Source organism: Odocoileus virginianus, chromosome 8, assembly GCF_023699985.2.
Source record: "Odocoileus virginianus isolate 20LAN1187 ecotype Illinois chromosome 8, Ovbor_1.2, whole genome shotgun sequence".
Lineage (NCBI taxonomy): Eukaryota > Metazoa > Chordata > Mammalia > Artiodactyla > Cervidae > Odocoileus > Odocoileus virginianus.
The window spans coordinates 79025253-79044238 of NC_069681.1; the positions used below are offsets into that span (position 1 = coordinate 79025253).

The 18986-nt window shown below is 42.2% G+C and overlaps 2 long non-coding RNA genes across 20 annotated transcripts in view; one reads left to right on the top strand and one right to left on the bottom strand.

Moving 5' to 3' along the window:
• The first annotated feature begins 2350 nt into the window (after positions 1-2350).
• The window catches only part of LOC110152184 (uncharacterized), an 82923-nt gene continuing 66287 nt past the window's right edge, over positions 2351-18986 (top strand). Inside the window, exon 1 of the long non-coding RNA XR_011489171.1 lies at positions 2351-2433. This is a non-coding gene — a long non-coding RNA (uncharacterized lncRNA). The remainder of the gene's footprint in view (positions 2434-18986) is intronic.
• Positions 2427-18986, bottom strand: part of LOC110127127 (uncharacterized) — a 603755-nt gene continuing 587195 nt past the window's right edge. For 16 of the 19 annotated variants that reach the window (XR_011489153.1, XR_011489154.1, XR_011489168.1 and 13 more), the window contains 2 exons: positions 12801-12959; positions 5113-10400 (listed from right to left, as the gene is read on the bottom strand). This is a non-coding gene — a long non-coding RNA (uncharacterized lncRNA). Of the gene's footprint in view, positions 3291-5112; positions 10401-12800; positions 12960-18986 lie in introns of those variants that run through there. The other 3 variants (XR_011489164.1, XR_011489165.1, XR_011489166.1) reach the window with 3 other exon arrangements.

Sequence of the window (18986 nt, forward strand, 5' to 3'; positions counted from 1 at the left end):
AGACAATCCATTGAGACAGCTAGACAAGTGTTATTATTTTCTTTTAGAGAAAGAGAGGCCACATTGATACTGAATAACTTGTTCAGTCCAGAACCCAGGGAGCTCTGATCCAAAGTCAAGTGTTTCTTCTTATACATCTCACTGCTTCTCATAGTCTCTAGCTTAAAGATTCAAATAATAGAACTTCCCTGGAGATCCAGTGGTTAAGCCTTCACCTTCCAATGCAGGGGCTAGGGGTTCAATCCCTGGTTGGGGAGCTTAGATCTCATATGTCTTGTGGCCAAAAAACAAAACAGAAATAGAAACAATATTGTAGCAAGTTCAATAAAGACTTTAAAAGTGATCCATATCAGAAAAAAAACAAAAGATCTAAAAAAAAAGATTTGAATGATGACAAAGAGCTGATAAATTAACTTACCACAAGTTAATTGATCTGCTCTCTTCAATACAGCACTGGCAATGAATGCCCTTTTAATAAACCATTTTTCATAGCGTGGAACCATTCACCAATTAACTATCTACACCACGGTAAAAGTCAAGTAGCCAAAATGCAGTCTTTGTTGTTATATTAATACTATTCAGCTAGAGTGAATCTGGTTTTGTTGGGGAGAAGCTTATTAACCTCGACATTTTTTCTTAAAATTTGTTATTTTATCATGTGCAAGGTTAAAAAACGCCAAATGTCATATTAGATAGCTGCAAGCAATTAGAATGCAAAGGTCACCATCTTACTCAGATTTAGAGCATCGCTCCAGCATTTTCCTCTTCTGTTTCACTGGGACTTTTATTCAGCACTGAAAAAGCCATTCATTTTGTAAAGGTTAATTCGCAACTCTGGACTTGATGAAGAGCTTTGCCAGTATCATCTGCATTTTAACACCACTTTGGTGTCCATCAAACCCTCTTCCTTGCTCAGAGCTGGCCGCCCTCTGTCAGAGAGTGAAAATGTACCTTTCCCCTCCCGGATCTGTCCTGCCACCAAGTTCCACCTGCAGTTATATCCCATAGATTACATTCCCTCCTTTCCTAGTAAATGGTAGACACAATTGTTGCTTTTCATTTTAAGAATTCATTTTCTTTTGGGCAGTTACCTTTTATATTCTCACAAGCAGCTCAATTTTTTTCTTATTTTACTTTTCTCTCTTTTATTATGTATTTGGCTGCTCCAGGTCTTAGTTTCTGGCACGTGAGAGCTTCAGTCTTCATTGCAACATGGGGGATCTAGTTCCCTGACCAGGGATGGAACCTGGGTCCCCTGCATTGGGAACACGGAATTTTAGCCACTGGGCCACCAGGGAAGCCCCTCATTTCTCCTTCTCTTTTTTTAACTAAACCATTTTTGTTGTGTATTTTGGTGCCCTAATCCACTAGGGAGCAGAAACGTATCAGTCATTCTAGGGTCTCTGTCTTTACCTAGTGCTGCTTCTAGGTACCCAGGAGGGGACTGGTCTACAGTTCATATCATTACTGGCTTGTCTCATGTTGTCTGCATTCTTATCCGTTCCTTACAGGCCATCTGGACAGACACTGGCCCCAGATGACCGCCGGCTCTCCTGCTTATCCACACTGTTCTTGGTTATACTGATCGTGATGCTGCTCACATCATGTAGGGGTTTGTATAGGGTCTTCAAGGCCATCTCGGGACTATGACCCAAGCTCAGCAGACAGATATTTCTTCTGCTGCCCTTACATCAAGATTGAGAACCCATAGCTCAGGGTTTAACACCTGAGTGGCATCATTTGAGCCCCTAAACTTTTCCACCCCTAGCATGGTCTATTGAATGGATATTCGGTATTTATTGGATTTACCATATCTTACGTGTCCAGCATCTAAACCCTCTTCTGACACTAGGGAACTCCCCCACTGTGTGTGCATTCCTTCATGGAAGATGAAAGTGAGTACTACAGCCAATAAAAGAATTGGCCAGTCAGGCCCTTCCACAGGGGAGTGCCAATCATCGTGGTCCTTGCTGCCTTGCCTTGGCTGGTTTTGGCTGACCTTCCTGTGTGTAATTCTGTTTCCTGTGAATTGTGTGGGCCACCTGTTAAACTTCTGATACATTCCTTTTTCTGTTTAAATTGCCGGAATCGGTTTATATTATTTTATCCATAACACAAACTCTTTTGGGCAGGCTGAACGATGCCTGCAGCATGAGATGCTGAGGCAGATGGTCCTGAAATAGCCTCAGAGATTCCTTGCATGGGTGTGTGGGGAGCAGTAGAATATTTATGAAGCCAGACATTCACAGCACAGATCATCGGCACAGCTGAAGGGCCTCACCACTAACAAGGACTCGCATAGGGAGATTCTTGAAGACTAGACAAGAATGAAGACCCCTCAGAGGTTGGTGGGGTGGAGCGGTGACCACACTTCCTCCCCATGTCCCACTTTTACAGGCACTGCATCCTCTAGATGCCGATCCAGAGGAAAAGGTGAGTGAGGGATCTTGAAAGAATGTGGGCTTGAAATACAAATTAAGTTCAGTTATAAGTTGATTAGGTTAGTTTTCTGTACACTTGAACTTGGTATTAAATCACATATGCCAGAAAGAGGAAAGCCAAGACAATTCAGAGAAAGGAGACGCGTTCCTTTACATACGCTAAACTTTCGCTCTCGTGTTTATTTATAATTTCAACCTGCCTCCTTGGCACAAGGGATTTGAGGCAGCTGAACCTTGCTTGACATTCTAATGAGGCAGGAGCCCGATGAATCACTGCCTGCCCACAGCACTGTTCATTAGAGACCCAGGGAGACTCGGGGAGCGCTCCAGGCAGGCCCAGCCCGATGTGGCCATTAAGTGACTCTGCAGCTGCTCTCCCATCATTAGGGCCAGGCTGCAGCCACAGCCGCAGAAACTGCTCATAACCTGTCCAGGTTCCAGAGGGTTTCATCTCCCAGGACCTTCTCTTCAAGGCTTTCTGTAAGTGGAGTGCAGTTCATTACGTTTCAAAAACACCAGCTCGGTCTGTTAGTGATAACAGGGCTTTCAGTCATCTAAGGGGGATGTGAAGGTCCCTCAGATGGGCTTTGCATAAACAGACGGGCTTTGCATAAACAGACTGGTTTTACATAGGACTGCTTCCTGTTAAGGTAACTTCAGAGCTCCTTGGGAAAGGGGGTCTCTTGGATGTGATGCTGAGGAGAGGACTGGAAATAGTGTCTGGTCAGGTCAGTTCAGTTCAGTCACTCAGTCGTGTCTGACTCTTTGCGACCCCATGGACGGCAGCACACCAGGCTTCCCTGTCCATCACCAACTCCTGGAGCTTGCTCAAACTCACGTTCATTGTACCTGGTACAGATACATATGCAAATGGACTGCGTTGTAACAGAGAGCCCAGTAACTGCGAGCATTTGTGACTGACACTGTACTAAGAACTTGATGAGCTTCACTCAGATGTCGGCTGGGCCCTTAGCCTTCTCCCTGGTCTAGTTGAAATTTCTCTGGCACTGTAAGGCTCGTGACCTAAGCCTAGTCAATGACCTCTGAAGATTTGGGGGAACTCCTGTGGCCCTGCAGTCTCATGACGCCCACAGCCCCACACCCCTGCAGGTGTGTCTGCTGTCTGGTTCATTAATACACCCCACCCCCCCAAATCAAGCAAGACACAGAAATCGACCCATTTATAACTTTCCAAAAGACAGGGGAGTAAGGGATGGGGGTGTTATTCCACCTATCTTTTACACCAAGTTTCTTAGCATTATTAGGTTAAAAATGTAAAAGTATTTTGAGGAGCCAGTAAGAAGCATAAATCTTAGGAATTTCTTATAAATAGCTCATAGGAGATGTCAGAGAAGTGAATGCCAATATGAAGTGATTCATGAGCTCTAACTGAAATTCTGTGGTCAGTGTTTCTCAAAGATGTTCCCTGTGCAGTGTTCCTCACCCCTGGTTTGTGGTGGAGCAAGTCTAGAGGGAGGAGATTCCCAAGATAAGTTTGGGAAACAGGAAATTATTTCTTTCCCTCAGAGACTCACAGATCACATTAGCAAATCCAGGCTTTATGGGGCACTCCTTCAAGAAACTTTGTTTAGCCCAAAAGATTTATTTCCCAAGTATGTTTGAGTGTTGTTTTTTAAATGAAATACCTATAAACATCCCAGTTCCCTACATTAACTAGGAGAATGAAAAGTTTAAAACAGAGAACACCACATCCTTGGAAAAATGGAAAGATGTCTCCAGTGAAAGGGGGGCATGAAATAAGCTATTTAAACTAAATTTTTTTCTAGTATTTAAAGAAATTTATTAACTTTGGAAATTTAAAAACTGCTATAGTAATCAATGACACCATTGACTAGAGAATCAAAGCCACTTCTTGATACTTGCTGTTAAGGAAGTAAACTCCATTTAGGCACCTTCTCTTGATAGATTAAAATTATATAGGCAAAACTCATAGTTCCTTGTCTGACTCTGACCTGATTATCTTGGAGCTTTTCTGTACCAACCTGGTAATTATGAAAGGTTCTAGTATTTTCCTTATATGTTAAGTTAGCCAGTTCTTTAAAATTACAAAAAAAAAAAAAGTTTGAAACATCAAACAAAGAAGTAAATTCCATGGGGAAAAGTGAGGAGGGAGGTTAATGTATGATTTACTCTTTACTCAGGAAGTTTGTAGAGATTCCTGCTACACGGCTATCTTTCAAAACAGAGAAGTTAGAAATCAGATCAAAAAATGGTCCAAAAAGCAGGGTACTCTAGACCTTGTTGACAAACTAGGTATAAATACATCACCAGGGCAACTAGCTGCCTCTCATGAACTGGAAGGCACCCAGGGCAAAATGTGTGTACACCTCTCTCTGCATTGCAGGGCGGGGGATTAGCTAGAATGAGTTTCATCCTGTGTTCAACAGGACCTCTGACCATGTACTGGTGAGACAATAACCCATCTAAACATAGGGAGGAAAAAAGACAAAATGGTTTAAGTAGAAATGATGACTGATCAACCCCTTAAAGTGTTATGGAGGTAGAGGGGTAGATTAACATGTGAACAAAAGGGTATGATAGAAGTTTTAAAATTTTCATTATGATTCTTTTATAAGATTGTATAACAGACGCTCCTTAACTTCAGTCTTTAAAAGTTTTAGGAAGAGCTGGTTTAGAAATGAGACAAACATGAGAGATAAACATATATTTTAGGAGGCAAATTCATTGATTGAGGGGCACCCCAGGGATTCATACAAGACAGATGACATTTTCTACAGCTCTAAATGATATGAAAAAAAGCTCACAACTAAATATTCAACCTTGTATTTGATACTAATAATTCAGGCTGACATGCTGAGCTCAAGGTAATGTACAACAAAATCTCTCAAGGCACTGAGTAGGCAAAGAACAAACCTAAATTTAAGTTTTTTAGCAGACATTTATTTTTAAGCATGTATTGTGTGCAAAGTATTGTGATTGATGATTTGGGGGGCTTTGGAGCTGAATGACATATGGTCTCTGACCTCACAAGAGGTTCACAATTTAGAAATGGAGAAAAATTTATGCACAGGAAATTCTTGGAGTGAAGAAAGGGGTGGGTGATGCTGGAAGTTTGGTTTGAGCGTAGGTTGCATTTAGAAATGGAATTTTAGTGATAGGACCTGGAGGGGCTGACTTAAAATCACATCCTAGGTGATCATTTCCTGAAAGGGAAGATCCAGTAATAATCCATTTCTTTGGCCAACTTTCTAAGAAGTCCCTCTAGATATTAGGAACCACAGAACTTTAAAAATTTTATTATGGTAATTCATAACCTTGATCCATATTAGACTTACCTCGGTGCTTAGAAAGAAAAGTGGAATTCAGATACTGGGAGTCTTCAGGGATTTTTATTTAATTAGCCTGAGGTGGAACTTGGCCATAAGCATGTTTTAAAATCTTTGGGTGAGTCTATTGTGCAGTCTGCATAGTGGATTAAAGAGTCAGAAAAGCTAGATGCCTGACCTTGGGTGAGTTATGCAATTGTTCTGGATCTTAATCTCCTTTTTTTTTTTTTGTAAATACAGTGGATAATACCTTTCCTGTGAAGTTGTCTTCAGATTAGATAATGCACCCAATGTGAAAACCACAAAGAGAGCTTCTGGTACATAATTAGACAGTGAAATCCAATGTCCTTCCCAAGTGAGATGCTAAGGATAAAGGGTCAAGACCCAGGCTCTGGTGCCGATACCCATGGTGTGAATCTTGGTTCTGCCTCTTACAAGCTGTGTGATCTTAAACAAACTGCCTCAGTTTCCTCATCTGATAAGTGATAACAATAGTTATTATGAGGGATACATAAAATGAGGTTTGAATGTATCTGGCACAAAAAGCACACAGCCTGAATCTAATCACGAGAAAATATCAGACAAATCCTGCGAAATACCTGGTGTGGACTCTTCATAAAGGTCAATGGCATGAAATAAAAAAAGGAAGATTTGGAAATTAGTCTAGCTTAAAGAGAACTAAAGCAACATAACAATTGAATGCAATAGATGTTCTTGGATTTTCTTTTGCTATTAAAGGCATTATTGTGATAATTGGTGATAATCTAAATAAGATCTGCATACTGGATAACAGTATTGTAATAATATTCATTTCCTGATTTTGATAATTGTACTGTGATTATGTAAATGAATATTTTGTTTTTAGGAAATATGCATGAAAATAGGGATAAAGAACCATTCTGTCTGCTGAGAGGGAGAGACAGAGAAAATAACCAAATACGATCAAATAGTAACGTTTGGGAAGTCTAGATGTGGGATACCTAGAAACTCTTTGTTCTATTCTTGCAGCTTTTGGTTAAGTCTGATATTTTTAAAAAGTTCCTGTCCCTGAAACATATTAGACATCACATGAGAGTTGGATAAAATATAGGTGTCAGTGAAAACTGGAGGAAGCAAATTCATCAAGGAGAGGCCAGCTCAGGTGATGCAAGCTCAGGTGACACAGAGTGTTCTGATTAATTAGGCATCTCCCTGCAGACCAGATTCCAGGCACTTCCCAGAGGTTCTGTACTTTCATCAGTTCACGTGTTTTTAAGGGAACAGCTAGTCCTACAGCCCTTCTCCTCAGCTCACACTTACCAGGTGCCTGGTACATGTCCTATTGGTTCTTGGGAAGTAAAGTTGGGGGTCTCACTGGGGTCCTAGGCTTGGGGAGGAAGCTGGGCCTGGGGGACCAGAGGTTGTCTCAGGAACCTAGGGTACTGAAACCACAAAGTTAGCAAGCTGCTCATGATGGGCTGAGGAGTAGGGCTGAGGGAAGATCAGCCCGTATGGATCTGACAGCTGTGAGGAGGGCAGTGGGCCAGTTCCAGGGACCAGAGCGGACGTCAGCCGACCCAGTCCCTGAGGAATCACTACTGATTTCTCTCTCTTCTTTCCTTCCTTCTGTTACTTCATACTTCCTGCTGTGATTTTATTCTTGAAAGCAGTATTGTAGAATACTACCTCTCATTTTAACTTTATTTTATATGTATATATATTTTTTAATTTTAAAAGCTTTTGTACATTTTGCTTTCATTATTTGGCTTGGGTTACACATTAAATTCATGAATGACTTTGATTTCTTAGTAATCATGATGAATACCCAAGTTAAGTAAGAAAAAGTTAACCTACAAATTGTTTTCAATACCTCTCATTTAAAAACACTCAAATGAAATAGAAAAAACTTTAAGGATTAAACCACTCAAAATCCCATTCCTCAGAAATCTTTTGTCCTTCCCCTAGAAGGACAGCCTTCTAGCTATGCTGCTGCTGCTAAGTCGCTTCAGTCGTGTCTGACTCTGTGCGACCCCATAAACGGCAGCCCACCAGGCTCCCCCGTCCCTGGGATTCTCCAGGCAAGAACACTGGAGTGGGTTGCCATTTCCTTCTCCAATGCATGAAAGTGAAAAGTGAAAGTGAAGTTGCTCAGTCGTGACCGACTCTTAGTGACCCCATGGACTGCAGCCCACCAGGCTCCTCTGTTCATGGGATTTTCCAGGCAAGAGTACTGGAGTGGGTTGCCTTGCCATCTCTGCTTATAGCTATAGTTCTGTGCATTTTCTTCTTTTTTTTTTAAAGAATGGGTTTTGTTTATTTATTTATTTTGGTTGTGTCAGGTCTTAGCTGCAGCACGTGTAACCTTTGCTGCATCATTTGAGATCTTCCAGTTGAGTTGTGTGAGGAGGAGGAGAAGGGGCCGACAGAGGATGAGATGGTTGGATGGCATCACTGACTCACTCAATGGACATGAGTTTGAGCAAGCTCCGGGAGCTCCGATGGACACAGAGGCTTGGCGTGCTGCAGTCCATGGGGTTGCAAAGAGTCGGACACGAATGAGCGACTGAACTGACCTGCGTGGGCTCAGGAGCTGTGGCGTCGGCTTTCTAGTAGTGTTACTCTGGCTTAGTTGCTCCACGGCATGTGGGGTCTTAGTTCCCCAAACAGAGATGAGACCTGCATCCCCTACACTTCCAGGTGAACCCGTGACCCCTGGACCACCAGGGAAGTCCCTGGGCGTGTTCTTAATGTAGACATCTGTGTGTGTACCGAATTACATAAATTGGTTCATCATACAGACTATGTGTCATGTTTCACTCTACTGTATCACTGTATGTCATGGACATGTTTCCTCAGCATAAACACAGATCAGTCTCAAAATCTGTGCAGGCTGTGTGGTTCCACTTTGGGGATATGTTATCATTTATTCAACTAATTCCAAACCGATGGATATTTAGGTTGCTTTTAGGTGTTTTACATCTAAAATCCCAGGCATTATGGGCTTGGGCATATGTCTTCTGGATCTCATGTGATAATCTAATCTGGAAAGTTTCTATAATTGGGAAAAAAAGGAGTGGGCATTTTAAAGCTCTCTTGATTCACTCTGCCATCTGTAATTCCATCTCCACCAACCTTAAGGACACTTGTGTCCTCAAGCTTCTGACAAAACACTTTTCCCAAATCTTTTGATTCCTTGCCAACCTAATAAGAAAAAAAAAAGTCACTGCTTTAATTTGCATTTGTCTTCTTACATTGAGGATAATAATTCAGTTCAGTTCAGTTCAGTCGCTCAATCGTGTCCAACTCTTTGTGACCCCATGGACTGAAGCACACCAGGCCTCCTTGTCCATCACCAGCTCCTGGAGCTTGCTCAAACTCATGTCCATTGAGTCTGTGATGCCATCCAACCATCTCATCCTCTGTCGTCTCCTTCTCCCCCCACCTTCAATCATTCCCAGCATCAGGGTCTTTTCCAATGAGTCAGTTCTTTGCATCAGGTGGTCAAAGGATTGGAGTTTCAGCTTCAGCATCAGTCCTTCCAATGAATATTCAGGACTGATTTTCTTTAAGATGGAGTGGTTGGATCTCCTTCCTGTCCAAGGGATTCTCAAGAGTCTTCTCCAACACCACAGTTCAAAAGCATCAATTTTTCTGTGGTCAGCTTTCTTTATAGTCCAACTCTCACATCCATACATGACTACTGGAAGAACCACAGCCTTGACTAGATGGACCTTTGTTGGCAAAGTCATGTCTCTGCTTTTTAATATGCTGTCTAGGTTGATCATAACTTTTCTTCCAAGGAGCAAGTATCTTTTAATTTTATAGCTGCAGCCACTATCTGCAGTGATTTTGCAGCCCCCCCAAAATAAAATCTGTCACTGTTTCTACTGTTTTCCCATCTATTTGCCATGGAGTGATGGGACCAGATGCCATGATCTTAGTTTCTGAATGTTGAGCTTTAAGCCAAATTTTTCACTCTCTTTCACTTTCGTCAAGAGGCTGTTTAGTTCTTCTTTGCATTCTGCCATAAGTGTGATATCATCTGCATATCTGAAGTTATTCATATTTCTCCTGGCAATCTTGATTCCAGCTTGTGCTTCATCTAGCCCGGTATTTCTCATGATGTACTCTGCATATAAGTTAAATAAGCAGGGTGATGATAAACAGCCTTGATGTACTCCTTTCCCAATTTGGAAACAAGTCTGTTGTTTCATGTCCAGTTCTAACTGTTGCTTCCTGACCTGCATACAGGTTTCTCAGGAGGCAGGTCAGATGGTCTGGTATTCCCATCTCTTTCAGAATTTTCCAGTTTGTTGTGATCCACACAGTCAAAGGCTTTGGCATAGTCAATAAAGCAGAAGTAGATGTTTTTCTGGAACTCTCTTGCTTTTTCTATGATCCAATGGATGTCGGCAATTTGATCTCTGGTTCCTCTGCCTTTTCAAAATCCAGCTTGAAAATCTGGAAGTTCACAGTTCATGTACTGTTGAAGCTTGGCTTGGAGAATTTTTAGCATTACTTTGCTAGTGTGTGAGATGAGTGTAATTGTGTGGTAGTTTGAACATTCTTTGGCATTGCCTTTGTTTGGGATTGGAATGAAAACTGACCTTTTCCAGTCCTGTGGCCACTGCATATTTCCAAATTTGCCGGCAAATTTTCTGGCATTTTCTTTCTAATAAGAAAGAACAAAAAGTCACAGCTTTAATTTGCTTTTCTCTTCTTACATTGAAGATAAAAATTACCTTATAGCATTTAATAGCCACAGTTCTTTGAGTAGTTACTGCTTTTGAAGGCAGAAGACTCAATCAAAACAATGTCCCTTTTAAGCTTAAAAAATTCAATCAAACTTTCCATGATTCAGAATTCCTCCTTCTTTTTTTATGTATAAGTGTGAATATATGGGTGCATGTGTGTGTGTTTGTGTTTGGGGAAATTTTGTAAAACACTATTTGAAAGCACAGACTTCAGAACCAATCTACCCAAGTTTTGAATCCTGGCTCTGCAACTTAACTAGCTGTGTGATTTTGCCTCCATTTCCTCTTTGATAACATAGGCATAATACTACTTACCTTATGAGACTACTGTGAGGATTAAAGGAAATTTATGTAAAGTACTCAGAACAATGTTTCACACCTACTAAGTTCCTTAAAAATGTTATTCTAATACTTTCCACAATGGTTTAAGAGGTCATAGTGTTCTTGATTCTCAGGGTAGTAGAGAATATGCTAATACAATACTGAGTTTTGTTTCTTTATAAATTTTCATCCCAGCATAATAAAACATAATAACCCTTTTTTTTTTTTAAGTCAGAGAAATTAGCGACAAAGTCTAAGAGAACTCTGTGCAAAGAAACTCCATCCAAGTAGTGTGGAAGGGATGGGCGTGCACAAAGCTACTACTGACAGAAGAGAAGACTTATGAGATCAAGTTTCTGTGCTTAGAAATACGTAACCCACTTTGGTCTCAGGAATGAGCTCTCTGTCCCTAGTAAAATCATAGGGCTCACTCTTGTAAATAGACTTCTTTTTAGGCTTAAAAATAAATATGTTAAACTTAAGTAAAATGTTTAAAGTGAGCTTTTTACTTTCCAAACTAACATAAAAAACAACTATTTAAGTAAAATGCAAATTTTATATGATAAAAATACCTTTGATGGAATATTTTAATTAAGGAGCCTTGGAAATTAGCTCTTTGTATGTATCAGTTGTGAATCTAAGTCTAAAATTTGTTTGCCAGGAAATGAGTTTAGTGAGCAGTTGTCAGATACTAAATTTCTTTCAGGATCAATAGTTCTTTCTATAGATTTTTTTCAAGTTTTATTCACCTTAAGGTAATTTAGACATCAAAAATTTAAATGATGCACACAGATTAAGCTTTAAGGAAAAACCTACAAAGTTTCTTACAGAGGTTATAGGAAATATTTTGTAATTTCAAAGTCAAGACTTCGAAACATGGTGAGATCTCTCTTATCACTGTGGTTTATTTTTGTCCTTATCTAGCCTTGTCCATGAAAATTTAGAAGACAGAATTTTATCTTTATTTAGCCAAGTACAGAGCTAAGTACTATAACTTTGTGTTAAGGACTGATCTGTGTTTCTCTGCCCCATTATCGCCCCCTTCATCCCACATCAATTCATATATTGAAGCCCTAACCCCACTGTGCCTGTATTTAGAAATAGGGCCCTTAGAGAGGCTATTAAGGTTAATTGAGGCCATATCATAGGGCTCTGATCCAATAGGACTGGTGTCATTGTAAGAAAGTGATGCCAGGAATCACACAGAGAAAAGACCACATGAGGACATAGCAAGAAGATAGCTGTCTACACAACAGAAAGAGGTCTTACAGAAACCAACCCTACCATCACCTTGACCTTGGATTTCCCAATCTTCAGAATTGTGGAAAAATAAATTCCTGTTGCATAGGTTACCCAGTTGGCAGCATCTTGTTATGGCAACCTGAGCTGACTAGTACACTTTGGTTCAGGTATAAGCAAGTCAGAACCTTTTTTCTGTTTCATGGAATAGTTGAATTTAGGCTACCCAGAGTTGAAATGACAGTTCTATGCCATGAGCCATCTAGGAAACCAGGATCCCTCTTTGTTGACATTTCAGTATCACTTGGAAATTAAATTATGTCTGCAATTTAAGCAGCAGAATGAAGGAAGACAGAGAAGACACAGCTTCTCCATTTAAGTTCTTGTGCTCACATCTTGCTGATCATAATTTAATCCTATGGAAATATTCAAACTGCAAGTGAGGCCGAAAAATACAGACACCATGCGCCCAACTAAAGAGCAAGGCTTCTATTGTTGAACAAAAGAGGAGCAAGAAGCAATCTCTACAACAAGGAGTTGATGGTGGTGTGTATCTGGCCTCGACCCTTCCCACCCCTTCCCTTACATATCTCCACAACCCACCAGCACACCGTGTTCTGCTAGACTTCCTTGAAGCTTTAGAAAAAAATACAGTGTAGGACAGACAGTAGATAAAGCCACCTGCTAAATCTGACTTTCCCTACAGCCCAACATAGAAAAACACAAACACCCTCTCCAGGTGTCCTCTAGCTGCTGACCTCATTCTGCTGTCCCTGGGGTCCTCCTCATCCATGGCAGCATCTCCCTTACTAGCCTTTACCAGGCAAATCTCCTCCGGACTTTCAGGGGAGCTTCACTTTTTTTCTATAGGAGTTGATCTGGTCATCTTGTTGTCCTCTGGGCTTGTCACTCTCGCCCTGCAGAAAATGCAAAAGATTAACTCAGGAATCATACTGTCCCATGGCTGGGCAATGGAGGGTGTACATGATGAGGCTTTCAAGAGTCGGAACTGGAGTGGCCTTTAACACTTCTCGGGAGTGTCCTTGATACACTGAATCCCGTGAGATTCACTAGTTCATTCTCTGCTCCCCCACCCCACCTCACACACAGAGATCTCTTCCAAGGGAAAAGCTGAACTCTCAGAAACTAAACAGCCTAAAACAGAGCTCAGAACTCAAGTGCTTCTTGAAAGAAGCACACAGATGAGTGAAGCGGGTTAGGCGGGGAGTGTGGAAAGCATGCTGTCCTAACAGGACAGCCAACACTCACTCCAGTGGGTTTTGATCACATGGGACCAACATTCCTTCTCCTGATTTTGTATATATAAAGTAAGCTGGAAATCAGTCATTTTTTAGAGGACAAGTCAAGATTTTCAAAATGTTGGCACAGAATTAAAAAATGTAAACATTGCACAACAGACCTACTGGGTTGGAGCCAACTTAAATGCAATCCAAGAGCCTCCACTCTGAAACACTTTAGTGAGCACTGAAGGAAGGAAACCTTTCCTAGCTGGCCTTGACAGCTCCACGTAAAGTCACAGAGAGTCAGTGATGCCTCAGGCGTCTATCACTGAACTCGGGAGAGCTAGTAGTGGTCTCTTCAACAGGGAGCTGCTGGTGGTGTGAACCTGGCTTCCAGTATTATCTCCCAGAGCCATAAGCTTCTTCCTTCAATTCTTTTTTTTTTTAAAGTATACCCACTTGGGTGCACAGTAATAGGGCAGGGACTCATTTCTAGCTGTACACCTCCTGTGGGTGCTCCTTGAGCTTCCAAGACCCTAGCAGAAGTGTGGACTTAGCACCTGCTAGAGCCTAATTCAGTTATTCGGCAGGATGCTGCTGTCCTCCTCAGTCTCTGTCTAGGGAGGGGCCGGCCTCTCCTTCTCAGGAGCTCAGACAGTCACAAGAAGTGGAAAGTCACCCCGGGCAGCACCAGGCCCACAGCGTGCTGTCTCTCCCAGGAGCATCTTCTGCCTCCTGCTACGGTTTTCACCTTCCCCTAGGCTTTGCGTTGGTACTCCTATTTCTGGATGTGCCCCAGAAGGCACGAGAAATTCTGTGTTCGGCTTTATTCTAAAGCAACGGGAAGCAATGGATGGTGTTTAAGCAGGAGAGTGACATAAGCAAAAATGAGTCTGGAAACTGTTGATCTGGGAAGGCCAGACATTGGAGTCAGGGAGACCAGTTAAGGATGCTGGCAGCAGAACAGGCGTGGACACACTGCAGTTGGCAAGTGGCAGCGGTGAAGGAGAGAAGAAAGCAGAGGCAAAGACAATGTGGAGACAGAATCTCAAATTTTTGCAACTGTTATTAAAAATGAGACCCAGATTTCAAGCCTGGGTGACTGGAAGGATGGTTGTCACAGAAACAAACCAAATTATTAGCACTGTGTATTTGATTGCTTATTAAATTTATATATATATTTTTTTCTTTCTTTAAAAATAACTTTCAGGTTGTCAATTGATACTAACAACATCTGTGATTTTTTGTCCTGCTGGAATCCAAGGACTTTTTGTAAGCACTATCTCATTAATCCTCCTGAAAGCTTTGTGAGGTGAGTGGCAATGGTTTGAAAAGCCAAATATACAGACGTTTGTTTTTTAAAAAATATATTCTTGACTGTCTCTCACATTCTCACTAAGATTTTTAGACTCTCAATAGCAATTAGTAGAGATCAGGCTTGGCGTGTACTGTGTTCCCAATTATTATCAATAGATTCTAATTGAGAACATGTGTTCGTTTCAGCTGGGGTTATTGTCTGGCTGATCACAATGAAGAGTCTGAAAGACAGCATCTGGCAGAGTTATTTTCTGACATCACCTCTCAGTCCTGACTTCCTTCATAGCTGCTTTCATTTAGTACGTGACCCACCAAGACAGAGGGTCTGCCCCAGAAACTGCATCGGCTCCAACGTCCCCGTGAGCTCATCTATGCAATCTTCACAATGTGCACCAGGCACCAGGAATCACTCCTTAAAGTAGACACCAGTTCCAGTGATCTATTGCTGTGTCACAAATCATCCCAAACCTAGTGGCTTAAATCATTCATCTGCAATTTGGGAAGGGCTTGGAAGGCATGTTGTATCCATTCCATGCAGTGTTAGCTGGATTGGTTGGCTGGAGATGGACGATCCACTTCCAAAATGACTCTCTCACGTGGCTGGAGGTTCTGGCTGTCAGATGGGAGCTCAGCTGGGGCGCTTGGCTGCGGGCCTCAGTTTGTACTCCTGTTGATCTCTTTATGGGTGTTTGGCTTGGGCTCCCTCACAGTAAGAACACTTGATTTCAAAAGTAAGGGTTTAAGAGATAGAAAGTGGAAGCTACCAGTCTCTCAAGATTGACACCTGGAAGTTGTCATAGAGTCACTACTCATTGTATTTTATTGGCCAAAAATGTCACAGAGCCTGCCCAGACTCAGGAGGGGTCATAGACTACACTTTTGCATGGGAGAGTGACAGAGACTGCGTAGCCAAATTTGGTCTCTCACAGTGCAGATTATATTTAAAATTTCGGAGGAAGAATGGTTTAGTTTGGCATCTCCGATTCAAGACTGATATATTAAATTGCACCAATGGCCAATAATTCTGGATTCCAAATATATATTTTTCTTAGTCTCCATAAAACTTTTCCACATACTGACTCTATCGTCTGTCTCTGACCCTTACTTCTCCTCAAGTTCCAGGCTCTTTTAAGGGCCTCCCTCATAGCTCAGTTGGTAAAGACTCTGTCTGCAATGCAGGAGACCCCAGTTCAATTCCTGTGTCAGGAAGATCCCCTGGAGAAGGGATAGGCTACCCACTCCAGTATTCTTGGGCTTCCCTGGTAGCTCAGACAGTAAAGAATCCACCTGCAATGGGGGATACCTGGGTTCAATCCCTGGGTTGGGAAGATCCCCTGGAGAAGGGAAAGGCTACTCACTGCAATATTCTGGCCTGAAGAATTCCATGGACTGTATAGTCCATGGGGTTGCAAAGAATCCAACAGGACTGAGTGACTTTCACTTTCTTTTCCAGGCTCTTTTACTTCTGGTATATTATATATACTGTGCCAACTCCTGCAACCTATCTTCTAACTCTTCTGGAAAATTCTCTTGAACTTCCAAATGGAAGTGCCTCTCCTGCGTGCCTTCACAGGTTTTGGTTGCACCTTAGGAAAAGAGTTATCACAGCACATTGGATCTTGGCTGCTGATCTGACTTCTCTTCTACAGGCAGGCAATCTGTCTTTTTCATTTTGATCTCCCCAGCACAGAAGATTATTTCTGGACAGTCGATACTCAATACATATTTGTTGAATGGTTGATCCACCTTTTGCTGTAATGTTTACATTCCAGGAAAGCTCTGCCATTATCAATGACTTTCACATGCCATTTGGCACTGTTAGAACTTACCCTAAGCTTCTTCATCTCTTAACTGGAGGGACTGGATTTTCTGTGATGTCAAACATGAGAAAATGAAAGGAAATGTCATTCGAGTCCTAGGAGAGGTGGTGATGAAAGAAGCTAGATGAACAAAACCCTGATCATTTGTGCTAAAGATGATTCTTTCCATGATGGGAGACCTGGGTTCGATCCCTGGGTTCGGAAGATCCCCTGGAGAAGGGAAAGGCTACCTACTACAGTATTCTGACCTGGAGAATTCTATGGTCACTTTCCACGACAATGGTGTTGACTATATTGAGTAGAACATTTCTCCATGGTTTTCTATGTAAAGAGAAGCTGGGCAAAGCAGTGGGGACAGTAATCTCTATCAGTCCCTTGGACATTTCAAAGCGGGATGTATAAGCCACTATCTAAATTGATAAGAGGTGTCTGATTCCAAACGCGTGTCACCAATCTTGCCCTTGATGCACTGTAGCAGAACATGATGGGACGTTAGCAGAGCAGCGGGGCATACCAGAAAGAGGAATGGACGTGGGGTTTGCTAACACCATCTTATCAATAGAATTTAAAGTGGATATTAATCTTGCTTATTGAACACAGGGACAGATGAACCAGTGAAATCTTGTATTAGAAGCTGTGGGTAAGGCATATTGTCTTCTATGTCAGGCAGTTAGGAGACATTGATCACTCTTCGAGAGACCTTTACTCAGCATGATGAGAGCCTGATTGGGAGATTTCACCCTTTAGCACTGATGTCAGGAGGGCTTTTACTTCTATTTCATTTAACCTCAAAAATCTATTGAGCTTAAAAGATGCTACTCACAGTGCAGAGTGGTATAAGGGCTAGAGAGAAAAATACGACACCATCCCTCCCCTCAAGGAGCAGTGGCCGATGCATGAGCATGAGGGTGAGGGGTTAGAAACAGATGGAGTAGTTGGCCCTGGGACTGGACCAGGAGGGAGGCGGAAGCAGCACTTCTTATCTCTGAGTCCTTGCTTGGGTTACTTAAGTGCTCTAAGCCTCGGTTTACTCATCTTTAAAATGATGTTGAAACGTGAAAGTGAAGTCGCTCAGTCGTGTCCGACTCTTTGCAACCCCGTGGAATGTAACTGGCCAGGCTCCTCTGACCATGGAATTTTCCAGGCCGGAATGCTGGAGTGGGTTGCCATTTCCTTCTCCAGGGGATCTTCCTGACCCAGGGATAGAACCCGGGTCTCCTGTATTGAAGGCAGATGCTTTACCATCTGAGCCACCAAGGAAGAATTGACTGCAGCAATACCTACCCACAGAAGATCATGGCAAGAATTAAAACAGAGAAGGTGTGAAGCTATAAGCTCTGTTTCATTGTACCTTCAACACGTGCTGAGCACATGGCAGATGATCAGTGACTGTCTGGTGACTACACGTTGAATGAGAGAGCTTAAGCACAGTGCTGGGCCCACCGCTGAGACAAACTGCAGTCTTAACGACAGTCATGGTGACATCAGAGATAAGCAATAGCAACTGTGGTTGCTGGTGGTGAGAGTACTGCTAATAGAGGCGTTAGTCGTGCTTAATTATGAGCACAGGAAAGGAACAAATAAATTATAAGAGCTAAACCTAAAATGATAAGTTAGCTACGTTCCAAGGGGTCTAGTAGCACAGGGAAGAGTCCATACTACATTGAGAAGGTGAGACTGCTTTTGAAACCCTCTGAGTATGCAGGACACCCTGAAGCTATCAGAAGATGGACTAAGGCATAGAAATTTCTTAAGAACATCTTGATGTGAGTCTATGACAGAGGTTCAAGTAGGAGATGGTGCTGAACTAGACTCCAGGGAGAGGAGGGGAGAAGAGAGAGAAGATTCAGAATTGACAGTAGTGGGTGGTTGACATGTGATGTGGGAGAAGCAAAAGGACTGGAACACTGAGAGCCCAGAGTGCTATCCTGACATTATCGGAAATGGAGATGTTGGGATTTACAGGGTAGATGATTATTTTGGTTCAACACGTGTTTGTGTTGCTAGTGGAACACCCAGCAAGCAATGGGCTGTAGGCAAGTGAAACTTCTAGTCTGGAGAACAAAGGAAAGGTAGAGTCCAAGGTGAAGAGTTGTTTTTTTAAGCTAAGAGAGTTGATGTACGGCCAGCACATGGCATTGCTAAGGAAGGCGGATGGAGGGAAGAAGATCAGGGCAAGGATCTCTGGGAAGAGCCATCCTGTGAGTGAGGGAGGAAGAGCAGTGTTTGTGATGTATTAGAAGAGGCAGTCAGAGAGGCAGAAGAAAATCTTGAAGCAAGACCCTGAAACCCATCATATGACAAAGCCCTGCCATTTTGAAAAACAGACCAGGGAGTTGTATCCTGCACTGGCAAAGATGACAAAGGCAGTGGCCTACTTCCAGAAACAAATGCCATCCAGACTCTGCTACAACTTTGGTGGCCTTTCTTTTAAACTCCCTTATCAATTCACAGCTTTCCCCAGTTTCTCACCTGAAAGCTCAGTGGAAATATCCTTTACAGTGCACTGAATTACAGGTAAAAGAATGTCTAAATAAGAGGGAATTAAACCATAAAATTAAACCAT